Source organism: Coregonus clupeaformis, chromosome 35 (genome assembly GCF_020615455.1).
Source record: "Coregonus clupeaformis isolate EN_2021a chromosome 35, ASM2061545v1, whole genome shotgun sequence".
NCBI lineage: Eukaryota > Metazoa > Chordata > Actinopteri > Salmoniformes > Salmonidae > Coregonus > Coregonus clupeaformis.
Genome location: NC_059226.1, coordinates 21,127,520 through 21,153,301, shown reverse-complemented (window position 1 = coordinate 21,153,301; position 25,782 = coordinate 21,127,520). Strand labels below are relative to the sequence as shown.

The following is a 25,782-nucleotide window of genomic DNA, read 5'->3' as shown; positions in this document are numbered from 1 at the left end:
GGGGAGGTAGGGATGGAGAGGGAGGTAGGGATGGAGAGGGAGGTAGGGATGGAGAGAGGGAGGGAGGACAGAAGAGAGGGAGGTAGGGATGGAGAGAGGGAGGACAGAAGAAAGGGAATACTTGTGTTTCTTACTTCCAGCACGTTTCCCTAAAGGTCTTTGCAGACTGTACGTCAGATTCAGTCTTTTATGATTATCACGTCACACTGTGCGATGTTAACAAATAAAAATCTTGATATCAACCTGGCAAGATTGTACGATTTGCTTCAATTCTGTGATTGGCGACATCAGAAGACGTAGGCTACGTAAACTGCAGCGTTGTATTTGATCTGCCCATGTGCCAGCACCATCAGCGCAAGCCTCTCTCTATGCTTATGCATGAGTGAACTGAAAGTATGCATCTTAGAAATAGTTTTCACATACAAACCTTTTGTCCGAACTCAGAATCAAAATAACATGGTCGCTGTGGTAGAACGTTTATTTTGATTGCTGATTTTTTGCATTTGGTAGCCTGATTTCAGATGTGTCGTGTAAACAGGATTATTAGGGAAATCGTTCTTCTTGCACAGCATGTAAACATTTAAATCAAATTATTATATTAATCTGACTATTCACAATAATCGTATTATTGTGTGCATACTCAGTGCCAGCCGTCTTCCTATTGGTCAGTCACCGGGGTCGGCTCGTAACACCAGCCACACACTACACGATAAAGGTGAAAAAATCCTGACACTGCCAGAACTTTGTTGGAGCCTACGACCGCACGTAGTGCTACTTAATCGGACCCTGTCACACTGAATGAGCCAAGACGTCCGAAAATCATTTACGATCTAAGAATTTGCCCACGACGTGGACAATTTGTCTGAGACGGCAAAATGTTGGCATAAGACAGCTAAAATGGTGCAGTCTGCAAAAGCCTTAAGGAGAATGGAACACTTTCACAGCAGTATTAACTGAGATTAACTGACACTCTGCTATTCATTCTTCAGTCTCATTCTTTCACCCTGTTGTCTGTCTTTTAGTGCATTGCAGTGTAATGGGATTTGATAGTTTGATAGTAATACTCTATTCACGTGTGTGTGTGTGTGTGTGTGTGTGTGTGTGTGTATGTGTGTGTGTGTGTGTGTGTGAGTCACACATGGACACACGCACGCACACACACACACACACACACACACACACACACACACACACACACACACACACACACACACACACACACACACACACACACAGAATCCACTGGACCCCAGCTTCACTACTGAATCCTGTTCTATCCTTTTTAATCCTGCCCTCTGTTGTTTTTGTTTCTCCCCTTTTTACGCTCTCCTCCTCTCCTCTCCTGCTCTCTCTCCTCCTCTCCTCTCCTGCTCTCTCTCCTCCTCTCCTCTCCTGCTCTCTCTCCTCCTCTCCTCTCCTGCTCTCTCTCCTCCTCTCCTCTCCTGCCTCCTCTCTCCTCTCCTGCTCTCTCTCTCCTGTCTCCTGCTCTCTCTCCTCCTCTCCTCTCCTGCTCTCTCTCCTCCTCTCCTCTCCTGCTCTCTCTCCTCCTCTCCTCTCCTGCTCTCTCTCCTCCTCTCCTCTCCTCTCCTGCTCTCTCTCCTCCTCTCCTCTCCTGCTCTCTCCCCTCCTCTCCTCTCCTGCTCTCTCTCCTCCTCTCCTCTCCTGCTCTCTCCTCTCCCCTCCTCTCTCTCCTGCTCTCTCTCCTCCTCTCCTCTCTGCTCTCTCTCCTCCTCTCCTCTCCTGCTCTCTCTCCCCTCCTCTCCTCTCCTGCTCTCACTCCTCCTCTCCTCTCCTGCTCTCACTCCTCCTCTCCTCTCCTGCTCTCTCTCCTCCTCTCCTCTCCTGCTCTCTCTCCTCCTCTCCTCTCCTCCTCTCCTCTGCTCATTTGTCTTTGGAACGGGACCCCTGTGGTTCCTCTCCTTGCAGGGTACCGAGAGGGGTTTCTATGGATACGGGGCCGAGATAACGGACAGTTCCTGAGCCGAAAATGTATTCTGTCAGAGCGGGATGGCGCTCTGAAGTACTTCAAAAAGCATGATGTGAGTGTAGTGCTATATCTCTCTCTTTCTCCCTCCTTCTCTCTCTCTCTCTCTCTCTCTCTCTCTCAATTCAATTCAATTTCAATTTAAGGGCTTTATTGGCATGGGAAACGTGTGTTAACATTGCCAAAGCAAGTGAAGTAGATAGTAAACAAAAGTGAAATAAACAATAAATATTAACAGTAAACATTACACTCAGAAGTTTCAAAAGAATAAAGACATTTCAAATGTCATATTATGTATATATACAGTGTTGTAACAATGTGCAAATAGTTAAAGTACAAATGGGAAAATAAATAAACATAAATATGGGTTGTATTTACAATGGTGTTTGTTCTTCACTGGTTGCCCCTTTTCTTGTGGCAACAGGTCACAAATCTTGCAGCTGTGATGGCACACTGTGGTTTTTCACCCAGTAGATAAGGGAGTTTATCAAAATTGGGTTTGTTTTTGAATTCTTTGTGGATCGCTGTAATCTGAGTGAAATATGTGTCTCTAATATGGTCATACATTTGGCAGGAGGTTAGGAAGTGCAGCTCAGTTTCCATGTCACGGTTTACTATGCCAGAACCCAGAAGCAGACAAGGACAAGGTACGTTGAGAGAAAGGTGAGTGTTTATTTAGTAGATTCCGAGTGAGGCTGAATAATCCAGGGAACAGAGCGGGTGGCGTGGATGGGTTGTTGAGGGTGCAGTGGTTGGTCCGGTACTGGCTCGGCAGCCGCCGACCATCAGGCAGAGGTTGGGTGAAGGTTCGGGTGAGAGACTGCAGACAGAACAAAAACGGAGGTCAGTACACAGCAAGTAACAAGGTGCAAAACAACAAAACTAACTAAGGGCTCAGAGGCTGACACGCTGACAAACATACTGTTCATAGCTAACGATCCGGCAGGAACTGGATGTTCGGCCAGAGCCTAAGAAGGGTGATGATCAGGACCAGGTGTGCAGATTGCTGATGGGATGCAGGTGCGGAAAACCAGAGCGCTCCCGGAGCGTTCCCGAACCCTCGGGAAACTGGAGATTACGAACAGGAAAAAACTAGTCACCAGACAGGACCCGACTCAGACAGCCGGGATCGTTACAGTACCCCCCCTCCGACGAACGCCACCGGGCGGACTCCCCGGAGCGCCAGGATGGAGGCGGTAGAAGTCACTGATGAGGTCCGCATCAAGGACCTGTCGCCGCGGAATCCAACTCCTCTCCTCAGGGCCATACCCCTCCCAGTCCACGAGATACTGGAAACCCCGGCCCCGCCGTCTGGAATCCATGATGCGACGCACCGTGTAGGCAGGACCACCTCCGATCATCCGAGGAGGAGGAGGAGGAGGCGGAGGAGGCAACAGAGGACTGAGGAAGACAGGCTTGAGGCAGGAGACATGAAAGGTGGGATGGACTCTGAGCGTCCTCGGTAGTTTGAGTCGAACTGCCACTGGATTGATCACCTTCTCCACCACAAACGGACCAATGAACTTGGTAACAACTTCCTAGACTCAGTCCGTAACGGAAGATCCCGTGTGGCCAACCAAACCCTATCTCCGATGGTATAGGTGGGAGCGGGGATCCGGCGACGATCGCCTGGAGCTGATACCGGTCCGAAACTCTAAGGAGTGCCTTTCTGGCCCGATGCCAGGTCCGGTGGCAACGACGAATATGGGCCTGAACAGAAGGCACTGAGAGCTCCTTCTCCTGAGAAGGAAACAGGGGAGGTTGGTAGCCATACAGGCACTGGAAGGGAGACATCCCAGTGGCAGATGTAGGAAGAGTATTGTGGGCATACTCAACCCAAGGCAACTGAGAGACCCAGGAGGTGGGGTTGGAAGAGACCAGACAGCGTAGCGTGGATTCCATCTTCTGGTTGGCTCTCTCCGCCTGACCATTGGATTGGGGGTGAAAACCAGATGTGAGACTGACTGTAGCTCCAATGGCCAAACAGAAGGACTTCCAGACAGCAGAGGTAAACTGAGGGCCACGGTCGGAAACTGATATCACTGGGCAAACCGTGGACCCTGAAAACCTCCCTAACCAGGATCTCGGACGTCTCCGAGGCAGAGGGAAGCTTGGCAATTGGCACAAAGTGGGCGAACTTGCTGAATCTGTCCACGATAGTCAGAACGACCGTGTTCCCCTCAGAAGCGGGCAACCCAGTGACGAAGTCCAGGGCCAGATGCGACCATGGTCGCCGGGGAATAGGAAGGGGGTGAAGTAGTCCAGAGCTGGGCCGATTGGTACTCTTATTCTGCGCACACACTGGACAGGCAGCAACAAACCCCCGAGTATCCTCGGCCATGGCAGGCCACCAAAAACGTCTGCGAAGAAACGCCATTGTCCGAGCCACGCCAGGGTGACAAGCCATCTTGCTGGCGTGGGACCATTTGAGGACAGCCGGACGAACCGACTCAGGCACAAACAACCGACCGGGTGGACCGTTACCGGGACCGGGCTGAGTGAGGGCCGCCAGCACCTCCTCCTCAATCTTCCACATAACTGCTCCCACGACGCAGTTCCGGGGGAGAATTGTCTCGGTCTTGGACCCACTCTCCTCCGTCTTGGAGAACATCCGGGACAAGGCGTCCGCCTTGCCGTTCTTAGATCCAGGTCGGAACGTCAGGGCAAACTTGAATCGTCCGAAAAACAACGCCCACCTGGCCTGGACGGGAGTTGAGACGTTTAGCCGATTGCACGTAAGCAAGATTCTTGTGGTCAGTCCAGACAATAAACGGTTGCTCCGCCCCCTCCAACCAGTGGCGCCACTCCTCCAAGGCAAGTTTCACCGCGAGAAGCTCCCGGTTACCCACATCGTAATTCCTCTCCGCAGGCGAAAGGCGACGAGAGTAGTAGGCGCAGGGATGGAGTTTACTGTCCGTGGAGCATCGCTGCGACAGGATGGCGCCAACTCCCACATCAGACGCGTCCACTTCAACGACGAACTGACGGGCCGTGTCCGGTTGAGAGAGAATCGGTGCGTTGGTGAATCGCCTCTTCAAATCCAGAAACGCTCGATCCGCCTCCGGATTCCACTTGAAGGTCCTGATACTGGAAGTCAAGGCAGTTAACGGAGCGGCCACACGGCTGTAATCCCGGATGAATCTGCGGTAGAAATTCGCAAACCCCAAAAATCTCTGGAGCTGCAATCTCGTACCGGGCTGGGCCCACTCCAGAACCGCTCTAACCTTCTCCTGGTCCATCCTAATCTCTCCCCTGGAGATGATGTACCCGAGAAAGGATGTCGTGTGGGCGTGAAACTCGCACTTCTCGGCCTTCACGAACAGGCGATTCTCCAACAATCGCTGCAGAACCTGCCGGACATGCTGGACGTGGTCGGAAGGTTCCTTCGAGAAGATCAGAATGTCATCCAGGTAAACAAACACAAAGCGACCGATCATATCTCTCAGGACGTCGTTCACCATACTCTGGAATACCGCTGGAGCATTGGTCAGTCCAAACGGCATCACCTGATACTCGAAGTGACCCATCGGTGTATTGAAACCCGTCAACCACTCGTCCCCCTCTCTGATCCGGACCAGGTGATACGCATTGCGTAGGTCTAGCTTGGTGAACACCGTAGCACCCTGTAAGGAGTCGAAGGCAGAACTCATCAAGGGCAGGGGATACTTGTTCTTGACCGTGATGTCATTCAACCCCCGATAATCAATACACGGTCGAAGAGAGCCATCCTTCTTACCCACAAAGAAGAATCCTGCCCCCAGGGGTGATGACGAGGGACGAACGAGACCAGCAGCTAGGGACTCCTTGATGTAGGTCTCCAACGCCTCACGTTCAGGTCGGGAGATACTGTATAACCTTCCCTTGGGGTAGACAGCTCCAGGGACCAGGTTGATGGCACAATCATATGGTCGGTGGGGGAGGGAGTGACAGAGCCTTCTGCTTACTGAAAACTTCCCCCAAATCGTGATATGTCTCGGGAACCAGGGACAAATCTGGGGGTTTAGCCTCAATCACCTGACTGGGAACCGAATGGGGGCAGGCAGTCTTGAGACAGTTAGCATGACAATCAAGGCTCCAACTCGTTACCTTGCCCGTCACCCAATCGAACGTGGGATTGTGTTCCTTCAGCCAGGGGTATCCAAGGACCAGAGGAACATGGGAAGACGGCAGAATGAAGAATGAAATCATCTCAGAATGATTCCCCGACAACCGCATCTTAACCGGTTCAGTCCTCATCGTGATACGTGCCAGACTACTGCCGTTCAGAGTGGTCGCCTCAATGGCTTCCGGCAATTGCTCCTGGAAAGCCCCAGCTGTTCCACCAACTCGGCATCAAGAAAGCTTCCATCGGCACCTGAATCGATAAAAGCGTTAAGCGCTAAGCTCTGATTCCTGTTCACAAGGGTAGCCGGGAAACGGGGTCTGACAGAGGTACTGAGAGGTTGAAACTGGCTCGCTAAAAGTCCTCCCAACTTTAGCGAGCCGGGCAGTTTGACGACCGCCGGGAACAAGTGGAGATGTAATGTCCCGAGCTACCACCGTAGAGGCAGCAGTTGGTCTTACGTCTATGTTGACGCTCCTCCTTGGTTAACCCGTGCCGCCCCACTTGCATGGGTTCAGAATCGGGAGAGAGGACCTCTCCACTAATCCATTGTGGTGGAGAATGATCGACGTGTTCTGGTCCACCACCCGACCCGACTGGGAACTGAGAAGCTGATCGATTGGACGGACCCCATTGCTTCTCCCTCCTTCGCTCTCGGACTCGATTATCCACCCGAATAGACAAGGCTACCAAGCTGTCCAGGTCACTAGGCTCCGGATAGGAGATCAACTCATCCTTGAGCTGCTCCGACAGACCCTGGTAAAAGGCCGCTTGCAGCGACTCCTCGCTCCACCCACTCTCCACAGCCAACGTCTTGAACTCGATCACGAAGTCGGCCACGCTGCGAGTTCCTTGGCGAAGCGAAAACAGGCGCCTAGCTGCGTCCCTCCCTCGGACGGAATGGTCGAAGAGCTTCCTCATCTCGGCCGTGAACCCCTGGTATGAAGCCATGCAGGGATCCTGTCGTTCCCAAACGGCTGAAGCCCACTCCAGCGCTCGACCACGCAGCAACTCAATCACAAAGGCTATCCTAGCCTTGTCTGTGGCATAAGAGTAGGGCTGTAGATCGAACACTAATCCACACTGCATAAGGAAGGAACGGCATCTTCCCAGCTCCCCCTCATATTTATCCGGCGCCGGAACCTTGGGCTCACGGATGGACACAGCTTCAGAAGCGGCAGGCGAGATGGGTGAAACCGGTAGTGGATCCTCCACCGGACACTTACGTTGGTTCTGGACCTCCGCCAGACCGGTAGAAAGGTTCCGAACTGACAACGCGATCTCCTGTAGTACCGTGCTATGATGGCCCAACATCTTCTCCTGCTGGGTAATAGCATGGCGAACGGAGTCCAGGTCCGCTGGGTTCATTACTGGCCGGATCGTTCTGTCACGGGTTACTATGCCAGAACCCAGAAGCAGACAAGGACAAGGTACGTTGAGAGAAAGGTGAGTGTTTATTTAGTAGATTCCGAGTGAGGCTGAATAATCCAGGGAACAGAGCGGGTGGCGTGGATGGGTTGTTGAGGGTGCAGTGGTTGGTCCGGTACTGGCTCGGCAGCCGCCGACCATCAGGCAGAGGTTGGGTGAAGGTTCCGGGTGAGAGACTGCAGACAGAACAAAAACGGAGGTCAGTACACAGCAAGTAACAAGGTGCAAAACAACAAAACTAACTAAGGGCTCAGAGGCTGACACGCTGACAAACATACTGTTCATAGCTAACGATCCGGCAGGAACTGGATGTTCGGCCAGAGCCTAAGAAGGGTGATGATCAGGACCAGGTGTGCAGATTGCTGATGGGATGCAGGTGCGGAAAACCAGAGCGCTCCCCGGAGCGTTCCCGAACCCTCGGGAAACTGGAGATTACGAACAGGAAAAAACTAGTCACCAGACAGGACCCGACTCAGACAGCCGGGATCGTTACATTCCACCTCATTTTGTGGGCAGTGTGCACATAGCCTGTCTTCTCTTGAGAGCCAGGTCTGCCTTCGGCGGCCTTTCTCAATAGCAAGGCTATGCTCACTGAGTCTGTACATAGTCAAAGCTTTCCTTAAGTTTGGGTCAGTCACAGTGGTCAGGTATTCTACCACTGTGTACTCTCTGTTTAGGGCCAAATAGCATTCTAGTTTGCTCTGTTTTTTTGTTTGTTCTTTCCAATGTGTCAAGTAATTCTCTTTTTGTTTTCTCATGATTTGGTTGGGTCTAATTGTGTTGTTGTTGTTGTTGTTGTTGTTGTTGTTGTCCTGGGGCTGTGTGGGGTCTGTTTGTGTTTGTGAACAGAGGCCCAGGACAAGCTTACTTAGGGGACTTCTCCAAGTTCATCTCTCTGTAGGTGATGGCTTTGTTATGGAAGGTTTGGGAATCGCTTCCTTTTAAGTGGTTGTAGAATTTAACGGCTCTCTTCTGGATTTTGATAATTAGCGGGTATTGGCCTAATTCTGCTCTGCATGCATTATTTGGTGTTTTACGTTGTACACGGAGGATGTTTTTGCAGAATTCTGCATGCAGAGTCTCAATTTGGTGTTTGTCCCATTTTGTGAATTCTTGGTTGGTGAGCGGACCCCAGACCTCAGAACCATAAAGGGCAATGGGTTCTATAACTGATTCAAGTATTTTTAGCCAGATCCTAATTGGTATGTCAAATTGTATGTTCCTTTTGATGGCAAAGAAGGCCCTTCTTGCCTTGTCTCTCAGATCGTTCACAGCTTTGTGGAAGTTACCTGTGGCGCTGATGTTTAGGCCGAGGTATGTATAGTTTTTGTGTGCTCTAGGGCAACAGTGTCTAGATGGAATTTGTATTTGTGGTCCTGGCAACTGGACCTTTTTGGAACACCATTATTTTTGTCTTACTGAGATTTACTGTCAGGGCCCAGGTCTGACAGAATCTGTGCAGAAGATCTAGGTGCTGCTGAAGGCCCTCCTTGGTTGGTGACAGAAGCACCAGATCATCAGCAAACAGAAGACATTTTACTTCAGATTCTAGTAGGGTGAGGCCGGGTGCTGCAGACTGTTCTAGTGCCCTCGCCAATTCGTTGATATATATGTTGAAGAGGGTGGGGCTTAAACTGCATCCCTGTCTCACCCCATGGCCCTGTGGAAAGAAATGTGTGTGTTTTTTGCCAATTTTAACCGCACACTTGTTGTTTGTGTACATGGATTTTATAACGTCGTATGTTTTTCCCCCAACCCCACTTTCCATCAATTTGTATAGCAGACCCTCATGCCAAATTGAGTCAAAGGCTTTTTTGAAATCAACAAAGCATGAGAAGACTTTGCCTTTGTTTTGGTTTGTTTGTTTGTCAATTAGGATGTGCAGGGTGAATACGTGGTCTGTCGTACGGTAATTTGGTAAAAAGCCAATTTGAGATTTGCTCAGTACATTGTTTTCACTGAGGAAATGAACTAGTCTGCTGTTAATGATAATGCAGAGGATTTTCCCAAGGTTGCTGTTGACGCATATCCCACGGTAGTTATTGGGGTCAAATTTGTCTCCACTTTTGTGGATTGGGGTGATCAGTCCTTGGTTCTAAATATTGGGGAAGATGCCAGAGCTAAGGATGATGTCAAAGAGTTTAAGTATAGCTAATTGAAATTTGTGGTCTGTATATTTTATCATTTCATTGAGGATACCATCAACACCACAGGACTTTTTGGGTTGGAGGGTTTGTATTTTGTCCTGTAGTTCATTCAATGTAATTGGAGAATCCAGTGGGTTCTGGTAGTCTTTAATTGTTGATTCTAAGATTTGCATTTGATCATGTATATTTCTTTGCTGTTTGTTCTCTGTTATAGGGCCAAAAAGATTGGAAAAGTGGTTTACCCATACATCTCCGTTTTGGATAGATAGCTCTTCGTGTTGTTGTTTGTTTAGTGTTTTCCAATTTTCCCAGAAGTGGTTAGAGTCTATGGATTCTTCAATTACATTGAGCTGATTTCTGACATGCTGTTCCTTCTTTTTCCGTAGTGTATTTCTGTATTGTTTTAGTGATTCACCATAGCGAAGGCATAGGCTCAGGTTTTCTGGGTCTCTATGTTTTTGGTTGGATAGGTTTCTCAATTTCTTTCTTAGGTTTTTGCATTCTTCATCAAACCATTTATCACTGTTATTACTTTTCTTTGGTTTTCTGTTAGAGATTTTTAGATTTGATAGGGAAGCTGAGAGGTCAAATATACTGTTTAGGTTTTCTACTGCCAAGTTTACACCTTCACTATTACAGTGGAACGTTTTGTCCAGGAAGTTGTCTAGAATGGATTGAATTTGTTGTTTCCTAATTGTTTTTTGGTAGGTTTCAACACTACTTTCCTTCCATCTATAGCATTTCTTAATATTATTCAGTTCCTTTGGCTTTGATGCCTCATGATTGAGTATTGCTCTGTTCAAGTAGACTGTGATTTTGCTGTGGTCTGATAGGGGTGTCAGTGGGCTGACTGTGAACGCTCTGAGAGACTCTGGGTTGAGGTCAGTGATAAAGTAGTCTACAGTACTACTGCCAAGAGATGAGCTATAGGTGTACCTACCATAGGAGTCCCCTCGAAGCCTACCATTGACTATGTACTGTCAGTGTGCGACAGAGCTGCAGGAGTCGTGACCCGTTTTTGTTGGTTATGTTGTCGTAGTTGTGCCTAGGGGGGCATATGGGGGAGGGAATGCTGTCACCTCCAGGTAGGTGTTTGTCCCCCTGTGTGCTGAGGGTGTCAGGTTCTTGTCCAGTTCTGGCATTTAGGTCGCCACAGACTAGTACATGTCCCTGGGTCTGGAAATGATTGATTTCCCCCTCCAGGATGGAGAAACTGTCTTCATTAAAGTATGGGGATTCTAGTGGGGGGCACACAGGAGGACATTTTTCTCAGTTGAGATAATTTCCTTTTGAATTTCTAACCAAATGTAAAATGTTCCTGTTTTGATTAATTTAATAGAGTGAGTTAGGTCTGCTCTATACCAAATTAGCATACCCCCTGAGTCCCTTTCCTGTTTCACACCTGGTAGTTTGGTGGATGGGACTACCAGCTCTCTGTAACCTAGAGGGCAACCAGTGGGTCCGTCTCCTCTATACCATGTTTCTTGTAGGATGACAATGTCTGTATTTCCGATTTCTTTGGTGAAGTCCAGATTCCTGCTCTTTAGGCCAAAGGCAGATGACCTCAGGCCTTGGATATTCCAGGATGAAATAGTGAAGGCTTTGTGTTCCATAAAGTGTCTAATGTTGTTGGTTGTGTGGTTTGGCCTCAGGCCAGTAATTGTGAGCAGAGCCTGCTGAGCATCTGGTACATGCCATTGGCTTGGGCTAGTGTAAGAGTGGGTGTTGGGCCTGTTTGCCTGCTCACGGCCTGGGCGTATGTGTGACTTTCATGTTGAGGCCCTCTTTTTGGGAGTGGGGGGCTTGGGGTGGGTAGGAGGGGCATAGGTCTGATCTGAGGGGGCCTACATGGGGTGTGGGCATGGTTGACTTGGGGGGGAGTTAATTGGTGGGGGTGTAGATGTGGTTGATGGTGCTGTGGTCTGGATGTAGGTCCTCTCTGCGGGGGTCCTCTATGTGTAGGTCCTGGGGGGGGGTCCCGCAGGTCTGGGAGAGTGTCTCGCTGGTCTGGGCGGGGTGTCTGTTGATCTGTTGCTCCTGTGTGAGGTGTTGGGTCTGCGGTTGAGGGCGATATCCTTCAGGGTCCGGGCGAAGGTGGGCACTGCTGCCTTGTATAGGTGGACCTGGTCATAAAGGCTGTTCACGTCCAGGGTGGAGTGGTGGGCCAGGTAGACATTTGGTTTTGATGCACAGTCACGGGAAATACTTGCGTATACCCGCTGTATGGTAGCAGGGTGGAAGTATTTTCGTGGTAGCAGGGTTGAGATAACCACTTGTGCGTTGGGGAAAGTAGAAGAAGCTTTTTCTATCACTCCCTTGAGTGCTGTGGCCACCCTTTCCTGCTGTGTTCTCAGGTCGTTTGTGCCTGTGTGTATTATTATGTGGCTGGGTGATCCTAGTCGGTCCTCAGACAGAAGGTCTAGGGCGCGCTGGGTGTTTGGACACCAGAGTTTAGACACTGTGTGTTTTGGAAAAAGTTTATTTTCTTGTATGTATTTCCCGTTTGAGTCCATAAGGAGTACAATCTGAGGCTTGTGTATGTCCTCAGTGGGTGTGGGGGGGTCGTCATGAGGGCTATCAGGGTGTCTGACTGGGGGGTTGCTCAGAGGGGTTGGGATCCCCTGGGCTTGGGGTTCTTCATTTGTTTGTCTGTGTGTGATGTCGAGGCTATGGCCAGGGTCTAGGGTGTACTGTTCTGCTGCGGTGTCGAGACTTTGGCCAGGATCTGAGGTGGGCTGTTCTGCTGGCTTCTCTGCGGGGTGGCCAGCTCTCTAATGGGTTGTTCTATGTCACCCGTCATCGTTCTCACCTTCTCCTCCAGCACTCTGATCCTCTCCTCTAGTGCTCTGTTCTTCTCCTGCTCCTGCTCTTTCTCCTGTTGATGTTGTCTCACCACAGTCCAGAGTGCAGACATGTCTCTCTCTACCTGCAGCTCTCCAGGTCTAGTTAAGGGGGTGTTGTTGTGCGTGACTGTTGTCTGGGTCTGTGCTGACTGGAATGTGTTCACCTGCTGTTCCAGCTCCACCTGCCTTACCTCCAGCTGGGTGAATGTATCCTTCATTTCAATGAGGGAGTAGTACTCTGTGCTGGGAAGTTGACTTTCTGCTTGGGGTTGCTCTGTGGGGTTATTTAATGAAGAGGTCTGGTCTGACCCGCTCGGGGTAAGGGGTATCGTTCTCAAGGGAGAGCTTCTCCTGCTGAGCTATTTCTTTGATTTGGTGAAAGTCCAGCTGGAACTGTTTGGTGTTGCCTTGAACCAAAATGGTTCCAGATTTATAGAGATTAATATTAGACGACTCAGAGTCCTCGTTGTCCAGTATCCTGAGTTTCCACCCGCGTCAAGCACACCCCCCTCTTAACAGAGGGGTAGTGTGCTAGTATAGCACTGTGCCATGCCAGGGGATGGTCTGTGTGGTAGATAAGGTTGCTTATGTTCCCATTTTTATACAAATCAGCAAAAAGTGTCTCCTGCTTCCCCAAAAGAAGTTTCAATTTGTACTATTTTCTTGTCTTGTCGTTTTTTACATTCAGAGGGTACTGTATTTTAATGACCTCTGAACAGTGGGGGGGTGCTTCTAAGGCCTCTCCATTTGGTTGGGGTAGACTGTACGACTCTCCTGCCATTGTTGGGCTCAGGGGCTTTGACACCTCTCACTTCACACGTCAGTGCTAATTGAAATTGTATCTCTTTGTAAAAGCAAGTTTAAGCTTGGTAGCCTTAGCATTCAGTCCTTATAAAATAAAATATATCATTGTAATGTATTTTTCTTCTTGGTTTTTGATGGTGGTGGTGGTTATGATGGTGGTGGTGGTGATGTTAGGTGGTGGTGGTGGTGGTGGAGGTGGTGGTGATGGTGGTGGTGGTGGTGGAGGTGGTGGTGATGGTGGTGGTGGTGGTGGTGGTGGTGGTGATGGTGATGGTGATGGTGGTGGTGGTGGTGGTGATGGTGGTGGTGGTGGTGATGGTGGTGGTGGTGGTGATGGTGGACGTGATGGTGGTGGTGATGGTGGTGGTGGTGATGGTCGAGTGATGGTGATGGTGATGGTGAAGGTGGTGGTGGTGATGATGGTGGTGATGGTGGTGGTGATGGTGATGACGATGGTGATGGTGTTGGTGATGGTGGTAGTGATGGTAGTGGTGGTGGAGGTGATGGTGGTGGTGATGGTGGTGGTGATGGTAGGTGGTGGTGGTGGTGGTTGTGGTGGTGGTGGTGATGTTGGGGGTAATGGTGGTAGTGGTGATGTTGGTGGTGGTGATGGTGGTGATGATGGTGGTGGTGGTGATGGTGTTGATGGTGGTGGTGGTGGTGATGGTGATGATGGTGGTGGTGATGGTGGTGATGATGGTGGTGGTGGTGATGGTGGTGGTGGTGGTGGTGGTGGTGGTGATGTTGGGGGTGATGGTGGTGGTGGTAATGTTGGTGGTGGTGATGGTGGTGATGATGGTGGTCGTGGTGATGGTGTTGGTGATGGTGGAGGTGATGGTGGTGGTGGTGATGGTGATGATTGTGATGGTGGTGGTGATGGTGATGGTGGTGGTGGCGATGATGGTGTGATGATGGTGATGGTGACGGTGATGGTGATAGTGATGGTATTGGTGATGTTGGTGATGGTGATGGTGGTGGTGGTGATGTTGGTGGTGGTGGTGATGGTGGTGGTGATGATGGTGATGGTGGTGGTGATGGTGGTGGTGGTGATGGTGGTGGTGATGGTCGAGTGGTGGTGGTGATGGTGGTGGTGGTGGTGGTGGTGGTATGGTGGTGGTGATGGTATTGGTGATGGTGGTGATGATTGTGATGGTGGTGGTGGTGATGATGGTGGTGGTGATGGTGGTGATGATGGTGGTGGTGATGGTGTTAGTGGTGATGATGATGGTGTTGATGGTGGTGGTGATGATGATGGTGGTGGTGATGATGATGGTGTTGATGGTGCTGGTGGTGATTGTGGTGATGGTGTGATGGTGGTGATGGTGATGATGATGATGGTGATGGTGGTGGTGATGGTGATGATGATGGTGGTGATGGTGGTGGTGATGATGGTGGTGATGTGGTGGTGGTGGTGATGATGGTGGTGATGATGTTGATGGTGGTGGTGATGATGATGTGGTGATGGTGGTGGTGATGATGATGATGGTGAGGGTGATGGTGGTGATGATGGTGATGGTGGTGGTGATGGTAGTGGTGGTGGTGGAGGTGATGGTGGTGGTGGTGGTGGTGATGGTGGTGATGGTGGAGGTGGTGGTGATGGTGGTGGTGGTGATGGTGGTGGTGATGGTGGTGGTGATTGTGGTGGTGGTGATGTTGGTGGTGGTGGTGATGATGGTGGTGGTGGTGATGGTGATGGTGTTGGTGATGGTGGTGATGGTGATGGTGATGGTGGAGGTGATGGTGGTGGTGGTGATGGTGATGGTGATGATGGTGATGGTGGTGGTGGTGGTGGTGGTGGTGAAGGTGAAGGTGATGGTGTTGGTGATGGTGGTGGTGGTGGTGATGGTGTTGGTGGTGGTGATGGTGTTGGTGGTGGTGGTGGTGATGGTGGTGGATGTGGGGATGTTGGTGGTGGTGATGGTGGTGGTGGTGATGGTGTTGGTGATGAAGGTGGTGGTGATGGTGGTGGTGGTGGTGATGGTGATGGTGATGGTGATGGTGATGGTGATGGTGATGGTGATGGTGGTGATGGTGATGGTGGTGGTGGTGGTGGTGGTGGTGGTGATGGTCGAGTGATGGTGGTGGTGATGGTGATGGTGGTGGTGGTGGTGGTGATGGTCGAGTGGTGGTGGTGATGGTGGTGGTGGTGGTGGTGGTGGTATGGTGGTGGTGATGGTATTGGTGATGGTGGTGATGATTGTGATGGTGGTGGTGGTGATGATGGTGGTGGTGATGGTGGTGATGATGGTGGTGGTGATGGTGTTAGTGGTGATGATGATGGTGTTGATGGTGGTGGTGATGATGATGGTGGTGGTGATGATGATGGTGTTGATGGTGCTGGTGGTGATTGTGGTGATGGTGAGATGGTGGTGATGGTGATGATGATGATGGTGATGGTAGTGGTGATGGTGATGATGATGGTGGTGATGGTGGTGGTGATGATGGTGGTGATGTGGTGGTGGTGGTGATGATGGTGGTGATGATGTTGATGGTGGTGGTGATGATGATGTGGTGATGGTGGTGGTGATGATGATGATGGTGAGGGTGATGGTGGTGATGATGGTGATGGTGGTGGTGATGGTAGTGGTGGTGGTGGAGGTGATGGTGGTGGTGATGGTAGGTGGTGGTGGTGGTGGTGGTTGTGGTGGTGGTGGTGGTGATGGTGGTGGTGGTGATGGTGGAGGTGGTGGTGATGGTGGTGGTGGTGATGGTGGTGGTGATGGTGGTGGTGATTGTGGTGGTGGTGATGTTGGGGGTAATGGTGGTGGTGGTGATGTTGGTGGTGGTGATGGTGGTGATGATGGTGGTGGTGGTGATGGTGATGGTGTTGGTGATGGTGGTGATGGTGAAGGTGGAGGTGGTGGTGGTGGTGGTGATGGTGATGGTGATGATGGTGATGGTGGTGGTGGTGGTGGTGGTGGTGATGGTGAAGGTGATGGTGGTGGTGATGGTGGTGGTGGTGGTGATGGTGTTGGTGGTGGTGATGGTGTTGGTGGTGGTGGTGGAGATGGTGGTGGATGTGGGGATGTTGGTGGTGGTGATGGTGGTGGTGGTGATGGTGTTGGTGATGAAGGTGGTGGTGATGGTGGTGGTGGTGGTGATGGTGATGGTGATGGTGATGGTGATGGTGATGGTGGTGATGGTGATGGTGATGGTGGTGGTGGTGGTGGTGGTGGTGGTGGTGATGGTCGAGTGATGGTGGTGGTGATGGTGATGGTGGTGGTGGTGGTGATGATGATGGTGTGGTGATGTGGTGATGGTGGTGGTGGTGGTGGTGGTGGTGGTGGTGGTGGTGGTGGTGGTGATGGTGATGGTGTTGGTGATGGTGATGGGGATGGGGATGGTGATGGTGGTGGTGGTGGTGATGGTGGTGATGGTGATGGTAGTGGTGGTGATGTTGGTGTTGGTGATGGTGGTGATGTTGGTGGTTGTGGTGATGGTGAGGGTGATGATGGTGATGGTGGTGGTGGTGATTGTGGTGGTGATGGTCGAGTGGTGGTGGTGATGGTGGTGGTGGTGGTGGTGTGGTGGTGGTGATGGTGTTGGTGATGGTGGTGATGATTGTGATGGTGGTGGTGGTGATGATGGTGGTGGTGATGGTGGTGATGATGGTGGTGGTGATGGTGGTGATGATGGTGGTGATGGTTGTAGTGGTGATGATGATGGTGTTGATGGTGGTTGTGGTGATGATGGTGGTGGTGATGATGATGGTGTTGATGGTGCTGGTGGTGATTGTGGTGATGGTGATGATGGTGGTGATGGTGATGATGATGATGATGGTGATGGTGGTGGTGATGGTGATGATGATGGTGGTGATGGTGATGATGGTGGTGATTGTGGTGGTTGTGATGATGGTGGTGATGTTGGTGGTTGTGGTGATGGTGGTGGTGATGATGGTGATGGTGGTGGTGATGGTGGTGGGGGTGATTGTGGTGGTGATGGTCGAGTGGTGGTGGTGATGGTGGTGGTGGTGGTGGTGTGGTGGTGGTGATGGTGTTGGTGATGGTGGTGATGATTGTGATGGTGGTGGTGGTGATGATGGTGGTGGTGATGGTGGTGATGATGGTGGTGATGGTTGTAGTGGTGATGATGATGGTGTTGATGGTGGTTGTGGTGATGATGGTGGTGGTGATGATGATGGTGTTGATGGTGCTGGTAGTGATTGTGGTGATGGTGATGATGGTGGTGATGGTGATGATGATGATGATGGTGATGGTGGTGGTGATGGTGTTGATGATGGTGGTGATGGTGATGATGGTGGTGATTGTGGTGGTTGTGATGATGGTGGTGATGGTGGTGGTGATGATGGTGGTGATGTGGTGGTGATGGTTATGATGGTGGTGATGATGGTGGTGATGATGTTGATGGTGGTGGTGATGATGATGGTGATGGTGATGACGATGGTGATGACGATGGTGATGGTGTTGTTGGTGATGATGATGGTGGTGATGATGATGATGATGGTGAGGGTGATGGTGGTGGTGGTGATGGTGATGATGGTGGGGGTGGTAATGGTGGTGGTGATGATGGTGATGGTGACGATGATGATGGTGGTGGTGATGGTGGTGGTGGTGGTGATGATGACGGTGGTGATGGTGGTGGTGATGGTGATGGTTGTGGTGGTGATGATGGTGGTGGTGTGATGGTAGTGATGGAGGTGGTGATGGTCATGGTGGTGGTGGTGATGATGAAGGTGGTGATGATGATGGTGGTGATGGTGATGGTGGTGATGATGGTGGTGATGATGACGGTGGTGGTGATGATGATGATGATGATGATGATGATGGTGGTGGTGATGATGGTGTTGGTGATGATGATGGTGGTGATGATGACGGTGGTGGTGATGATGTTGGTGGTGGTGATGATGATGGTGGTGATGATGACTGTAGGGGTGATGATGGTGTTGTTGATGATGATGGTGAAGATGATGACGGTTAGGTGATGATGATGTATACTCTCTTCCCCCTCCCTTCTCTCCCTGTACAGGCCAGAGAGCCCAAGGCCGTGATGAAGATCCACACCCTGAACGCCTCCTTCCAGCCTAGTAAGATAGGCCAGCCCCACGGCCTGCAGGTCACCTATCTGAAGGACAACAGCACCAAGAACATCTTTGTCTACCATGAGGATGGCAAGGTAAGGTGAACAACTTTGAGGCAATGTTGTGTGGTCAAATCAAATCAAATCAAATCAAATGTTATTGGTCACATGCGCCGAATACAACAGGTGCAGACATTGCAGTGAAATGCTTACTTACAGCCCTTAACCAACAGTGCATTTATTTTAAACAAAAAAAGTAAGAATAAAACAACAACAAAAAAAGTGTTGAGAAAAAAGAGCAGAAGTAAAATAAAGTGACAGTAGGGAGGCTATATATACAGTAAAATAAAGTGACAGTAGGGAGGCTATATATACAGGGGGGTACCGTTGCAGAGAGTCAATGTGCGGGGGCACCGGCTAGTTGAGGTAGTTGAGGTAATATGTACATGTGGGTAGAGTTAAAGTGACTATGCATAAATACTTAACAGAGTAGCAGCAGCGTAAAAAGGATGGGGTGGGGGGCAGTGCAAATAGTCCGGGTAGCCATGATTAGCTGTTCAGGAGTCTTATGGCTTGGGGGTAGAAGCTGTTGAGAAGTCTTTTGGACCTAGACTTGGCACTCCGGTACCGCTTGCCGTGCGGTAGCAGAGAGAACAGTCTATGACTAGGGTGGCTGGAGTCTTTGACAATTTTGAGGGCCTTCCTCTGACACCGCCTGGTATAGAGGTCCTGGATGGCAGGGAGCTTTGCCCCAGTGATGTACTGGGCCGTACGCACTACCCTCTGTAGTGCCTTGCGGTCAGAGGCCAAGCAGTTGCCATACCAGGCGGTGATGCAACCAGTCAGGATGCTCTCGATGGTGCAGCTGTATAATTTTTTGAGGATCTGAGGACCCATGCCAAATCTTTTTAGTCTCCTTAGGGGGGATAGGCTTTGTCGTGCCCTCTTTATGACTGTCTTGGTGTGTTTGGACCATGATAGTTCGTTGGTGATGTGGACACCAAGGAACTTGAAGCTCTCAACCTGTTCCACTACAGCCCCGTCGATGAGAATGGGGCGTGCTCAGTCCTCTTTTTTTTTCCTGTAGTCCACAATCATCTCCTTTGTCTTGGTCACGTTGAGGGAGAGGTTGTTGTCCTGGCACCACACGGCCAGATCTCTGACCTCCTCCCTATAGGCTGTCTCATCGTTGTCGGTGATCAGGCCTACCACTGTTGTGTCGTCGGCAAACTTAATGATGGTGTTGGAGTCGTGCCTGGCCATGCAGTCATGGGTGAACAGAGAGTACAGGAGGGGACTGAGCACGCACCCCTGAGGGGCCCCGTGTTGAGAATCAGTGTGGCAGATGTGTTGTTACCTACCCTTACCACCTGGGGGCGGCCCGTCAGGAAGTCCAGGATCCAGTTGCAGAGGGAGGTGTTTAGTCCCAGGATCCTTAGCTTAGTGATGAGCTTAGAGGGCACTATGGTGTTGAATGCTGAGCTGTAGTCAATGAATAGCATTCTCACGTAGGTGTTCCTCTTGTCCAGGTGGGAAAGGGCAGTGTGGAGTGCGATAGAGATTGCATCATCTGTGGATCTGTTGGGGCGGTATGCAAATTGGAGTGGGTCTAGGGTTTCTGGGATTATGCTGTTGATGTGAGCCATGACCAGTCTTTCAAAGCACTTCATGGCTACAGACGTCAGTGCTACGGGTCGGTAGTCATTTAGGCAGGTTATCTTAGAGTTCTTGGGCACGGGGACTATGGTGGTCTGCTTGAAACATGTTGGTATTACAGACTCAGTCAGGGACATGTTGAAAATGTCAGTGAAGACACTTGCCAGTTGGTCAGCACATGCTCGGAGTACACGTCCTGGTAATGCGTCTGGCCCTGCGGCCTTGTGAATGTTGACCTGCTTAAAAGTCTTACTCACATCGGCTACGGAGAGCGTGATCACATAGTCATCCGGAACAGCTGGTGCTCTCATGCATGCTTCAGTGTTGCTTGCCTCAGCGAGCATAGAAGTGGTTTAGCTCGTCTGGTAGGCTTGTGTCACTGGGCAGCTCGCGGCTGTGCTTCCCTTTGTAGTCTGTAATAGTTTTCAAGCCATGCCACATCCGACGAGCGTCAGAGCCAGTGTAGTATGATTCAATCTTAGACCTGTATTGACTCTGCCTGTTTGATGGTTCGTCGGAGGTCATAGCGGGATTTCTTATAAGCGTCCGGGTTAGAGTCCCGTTCCTTGAAAGCGGCAGCTCTACCCTTTAGCTCAGTGCGGATGTTTCCTGTAATCCATGGCTTCTGGTTGGGGTATGTACGTACGGTCACTGTGGGGACGACATCATCGATGCACTTATTGATGAAGCCAGTGACTGATGTGGTGTACTCCTCAATGCTGTCTGAAGAATCCCGGAACATGTTCCAGTCTGTGCTAGCAAAACAGTCCTGTAGCTTAGCATCTGCGTCATCTGACCACTTTTTTATTAACCGAATCACTGGTGCTTCCTGCTTCAGTTTTTGCTTATAAGCAGGAATCAGGAGGATAGAGTTATGGTCAGATTTGCCAAATGGAGGGCGAGGGAGAGCTTTGTATGTGTCTCTGTGTGTGGAGTAAAGGTGGTCTAGAGTTTTTTTTCCCTCTGGTTGCACATTTAACATGCTGGTAGAAATGAGGTAGAACGGATTTAAGTTTCCCTGCATTAAAGTCCCCGGCCACTAGGAGCGCTGCATCTGGATGAGCGTTTTCCTGTTGATTAATGGCCTTGTACAACTCATTCAGTGCAATCTTAATGCCAGCATTGGTTTGTGGTGGTAAATAGACAGCTATGAAAAATATAGATGAAAACTCTCTTGGTAAATAGTGTGGTCTACAGCTTATCATAAGATACTCTACCTCAGGCGAGCAAAACCTCGAGACTTCCTTAGTATTTGATTTTGTGCACCAGCTGTTGTTTACAAATATACAGAGACCGCCACCCCTTGTCTTACCAGAGCCAGACGTTCTGTCCTGCCGATGTAGCGTATAGCCTGCTAGCTGAATGTTATCATTGTTGTCGTTCAGCCACGACTCCGTGAAACATAAGATATTACAGTTTTTAATGTCCCGTTGGTAGGATAACCGTAATCTTAAATCGTCCATTTTATTCTCAAAAGCTTGAACGTTGGCTAATAGGATTGATGGGAGAGGCAGTTTACTCGCTCGCCGTCGGATCCTTACAAGGCACCCGGATCTGCGTCCGCGATATCTCCGTCTCTTCCTCACGCGAATGACGGGGATCTGGGCCTTGTCGGGTGTCTGTAGGATATCCATCGCGACCGCCTCGTTGAAGAAAAAATCTTTGTCCAATGCGAGGTGAGTAATCGCTGTCCTGATATCCAGAAGCTCTTTTTGGTTATAAGAGACGATGGCAGAAACATTATGTACAAAATAAATTACAAATAACGCGGAAAAGCACACATAATAGTACAATTGGTTAGAGGGCTGTAAAACGGCAGCCATCTTCTCCGGCGCTGTCAGAACATAGTCATTGGGCGTTTGCTTGGCTGCTGCTGGACACAAACACTCTTCAATGTTTGCATATGCCAAGGGTCTTGATAGATATAAGCAGTGTAGTGGCGTATCTTGAATCCTATTCCTTATACCTTATGGATCTGCAAACATGGAAGGGTTAGGGCCAATGGGAAGGGGTAGGGAGGGAACTGGGACTGGCTACACACACCATCACATGGTCACAGAATAAAAAATGTCTCCTTCTTCTCGTGTATTCGTCCAGTTGGTGCCAAAACTAACACGGAACTACATCTAGGAAGGCTACATGGAAAAGACGGGTCCAAAAGTGAGGTCTTTTAATACTTACACTTGAGTTACTTACACTTTAGTTACTTTGTGACACGACACTTAATGCTTCTAACATTATCAGCCCATTGGGTTTCACTGTGAATGTGGTTTCATTTGCACCACACAAACGTACCGCGTTAATAACAGCCATTTACAGCCTCAGCCACAGTATATTTGCAGAGCCTGTGAGCTGAATGCCTACCTTATACAGCTTGGTGTTGATAATGTTTTGTTGTTCCAGAATGGGATCCTGTATGTAAGCCAAGAAAGCCATTAGCTATGAGAGTGCAATAAAGTTTCTTCATTAAAGAGGCTATACGGAACCTTTGCCTCTGGGGGTGCTCTGGAACTAAAAGGGGTCCCCTCAATGGACAGAAATATTGCCCAGAAATTACCTCATTGGACAGAAATACATTATTTTTAGGTGAATCATTAGCAACTGAACATCTGTACAGCCTCTTTAATTCCTTCAACCTCTGTCTCCTATTTCCCTCTTACAGCACACAGAGGGCTTCAAGAAGAGATGGTTCACTATGGATGACAGGAGACTCATGTACTTCAAGGATCCTCTGGGAAGATAGTCAGTGGATAAATTAGGTGCAATGTCATATGGGAAAAAGAGATGGTGCTGTACCATTTCAGTAAATAACTATTAGTAACACTTTATTTAGGGCTTACAGTTCAACAGGCTCCAAAATGACTGATAATAGCTATGATTGATAATAAATTGATAATACCCATTATAAGCAGTTCATTGGTACCTATGCATTATGGCACTTATAGTACAGTGGTACTGAACTAATGTTATTTGCATGTCATATTATGCAAACAAACATTCCAATTATTTATTGGACCTCATATACAATGTGGCTGGTCAGACACACACTGAGTCTCCTCTCTGTTTCTTTGTGAGGATGCCTATGCGCGCGGTGAGGTGTTCGTTGGTAGTAAGGAGAACAGCTACACTGTGCTCCCCGGCCTTCCCCCGTCCACCACTGGCAGTTTGGCATCACCATAGTAACGCCCGACAGGAAGTTCCTGTTTGCGTGTGAGACCGAGGAGGAGCAGCAGGATTGTATGGCTGCCTTTCAGGGCGTGGTGAACCGACCTATGCTGCCCCAGGAATATGCAGGTAACCACTCACATGGCTCTACCCAGGATTTGGCCAAGGAAAACATATACATTATCCAGAGCAACTTACAATCGCAATTAGGGTTAAGTGCTTTGCTCAAGGGCACATCAACAGATTTTTCACCTAGTCAGCTTGGGGATTCGAACCAGCGTCCTTTCGGTTACTGGCCCAACGCTCTTAACCACTAGGCTACCTGCCGCCCCCTAGTTTAATAAAATGTGGGGTCTTTTACTATGGGGGATATGTTGAGTAAGGTGTCCATTGGTGGATATCTATCTATCTATCTACCTACCTACCTACCTACCTACCTACCTACCTACCTACCTACCTACCTACCTACCTACCTACCCACCAACCCACCAACCCACCCACCCACCCACCTACCCTACCCACCCACCCACCCACCCACCCACCCACCCACCCACCACCCACCCACCCACCCACCCACCCACCCACCCACCCACCCACCCACCCACCCACCCACCACCAACCCACCCTACCCACCCACCCACCCACCCACCCACCTACCTACCTACCTAGGAAGTCCCACCAAGTTGACTACATATCCTTCAATGGCGCTGCTAGTGCTGAGCGATTAGTGCTTTTTGAGGTCAGTTCAGTTTCGGTTGGATTATAAGAAAATAATCACCGTTTTTTATTTCAAATTTTTTTTTTACATGAAATACACTATGCATTATGTGGGTTGATTGCTGTAACAACACAGAATGAAACAATTTATAAACGTCCCATGATGGGAGTGACTGCCCATTACTGCTTATCACTTATTAACCATCATTTATTCACATTACTTTACTTTAATAAAATATTTCAGTTGTGTATTTATATTTGTTTTATTTGATTACTTTATTATTTAATTCCAAGTCATCATCTCATCTCTATAGAGCTGCTGCCTATGCTGTCTGACAAAATCACTATTTTGTAGTTCTTCAAAGTAAATAAGGCATACTTTTATTACTGCTGAATACCAACTATCAATCACTTAGATAATGTATTCTCAGGTAGAGATACCTTGCGAAGCAACAGCTGCTCTCTATATCCCCTCACGACTGTGCATTCTTCTGTCTCTTCCGTAGCAGGCGTAAAAGAAACACAGACTGGACAAGTAGATGCGCAATGGATTATGATCATTGTAGTTAATTCCCATGTTTTATGCGCTAAACTATGTAGAATATTAGCCCTGTTGGAAACTAAATATCCCTACTATATTGCACAGTTCAGGCTGTATCTAATTTATCTCTAGAAAACTGTGCAACGTGCGCATTGAGCTCACAGAAAAACCCCTGAACAAAATGGAATTCAAATAATTTAACCGACGTCGGTCAATTAGTTGTTTAAAAACCAGAAAATAACCGACATTTCGGTAAATGGCTGAGCACTAGGCGCTGCACATGCTAAAACAGATTTTCTGGCAAGTGCACCCTCTATCCATCTCTATGGTCCTGCCTCATGTATCTCCAGATTCAGCTTTGTGCCAACCTCACCCTCTACCCAGCTCTCTGATCATGCCTCATGTATCTCCAGACTCAACTTTGTGCCAACCTCACCCACTACCCAACTCTATGATCCTCCTGCCTCATGTATCTCCAGACTCAACTTTGTGCCAACCCCACCCTCTATCCAACTCTATGATCCTCCTGCCTCATGTCTCTCCAGACTCAGCTTTGTGCCAACCTCACCCACTACCCAACTCTATGATCCTCCTGCCTCATGTATCTCCAGACTCAGCTCTGTGCCAACTCCACTCTCTAAGTCACTTTATCTTTCCATGTCATGCAGTTGGACTCAGGTGTACGTCTGAAATGGCACCCTATTCCCTATAAAGCACCTTTATAGGGCTCTGGTAGTAGTAGTGCAGTATAGGGAATATGGGTCAATTTTGGACGCACACACTGTTAATCAGAATCAGCTTTATTCGCCAAGTACATTTACATATACCCAAAATTTGGCTTAGTGCTGCCAACAGTAGACACATAGACATCATATAGAATATACAACATCGGAACAGTAACCATAAAACATCAAACTCTGGAGTATAGGCTGATTACAGTGGGAATATACCATTTACAGAGGGGATGTATCTATATAAGCAGAGGGAGGGATGCTGCTATGGATACAGTGTTGTACGGAGGTGTACATAGTGCAAAGGCAGTATAGTGCAGATTAGTATTTGAGGTCATTGATGACAAGGTGCAGTAATCGGCCCAATGCAAAGTCATGTGAATGTTCTCCTATGTCACGGTTTCGGCCGAGGCTGCTCCTCCTCCTGGTTCGGGCAGGCTTCGGCGGTCGTCGTGCCCGGAGTACTAGCTGCCACCGATCTATGTTTCATGTTCGTTTGGTTTGGTCTTGATGTTGTACACCTGTGTCTAGTTAGTCCTCGTTAATGTTCTATTTAGTTCTCGTTGTGTGTGTCTGTGTTTGTGTGTGATTGCTATTCTGTTTCGTGTTGGAGCTACTATTTTCCCT

General features: G+C 49.3%; 1 pseudogene; it reads left to right on the top strand.

Annotated features, from left to right (window-relative positions):
* LOC123482677 overlaps positions 1-25,782 on the top strand; it is a 76,780-nt pseudogene that overhangs the window by 7,736 nt on the left and 43,262 nt on the right.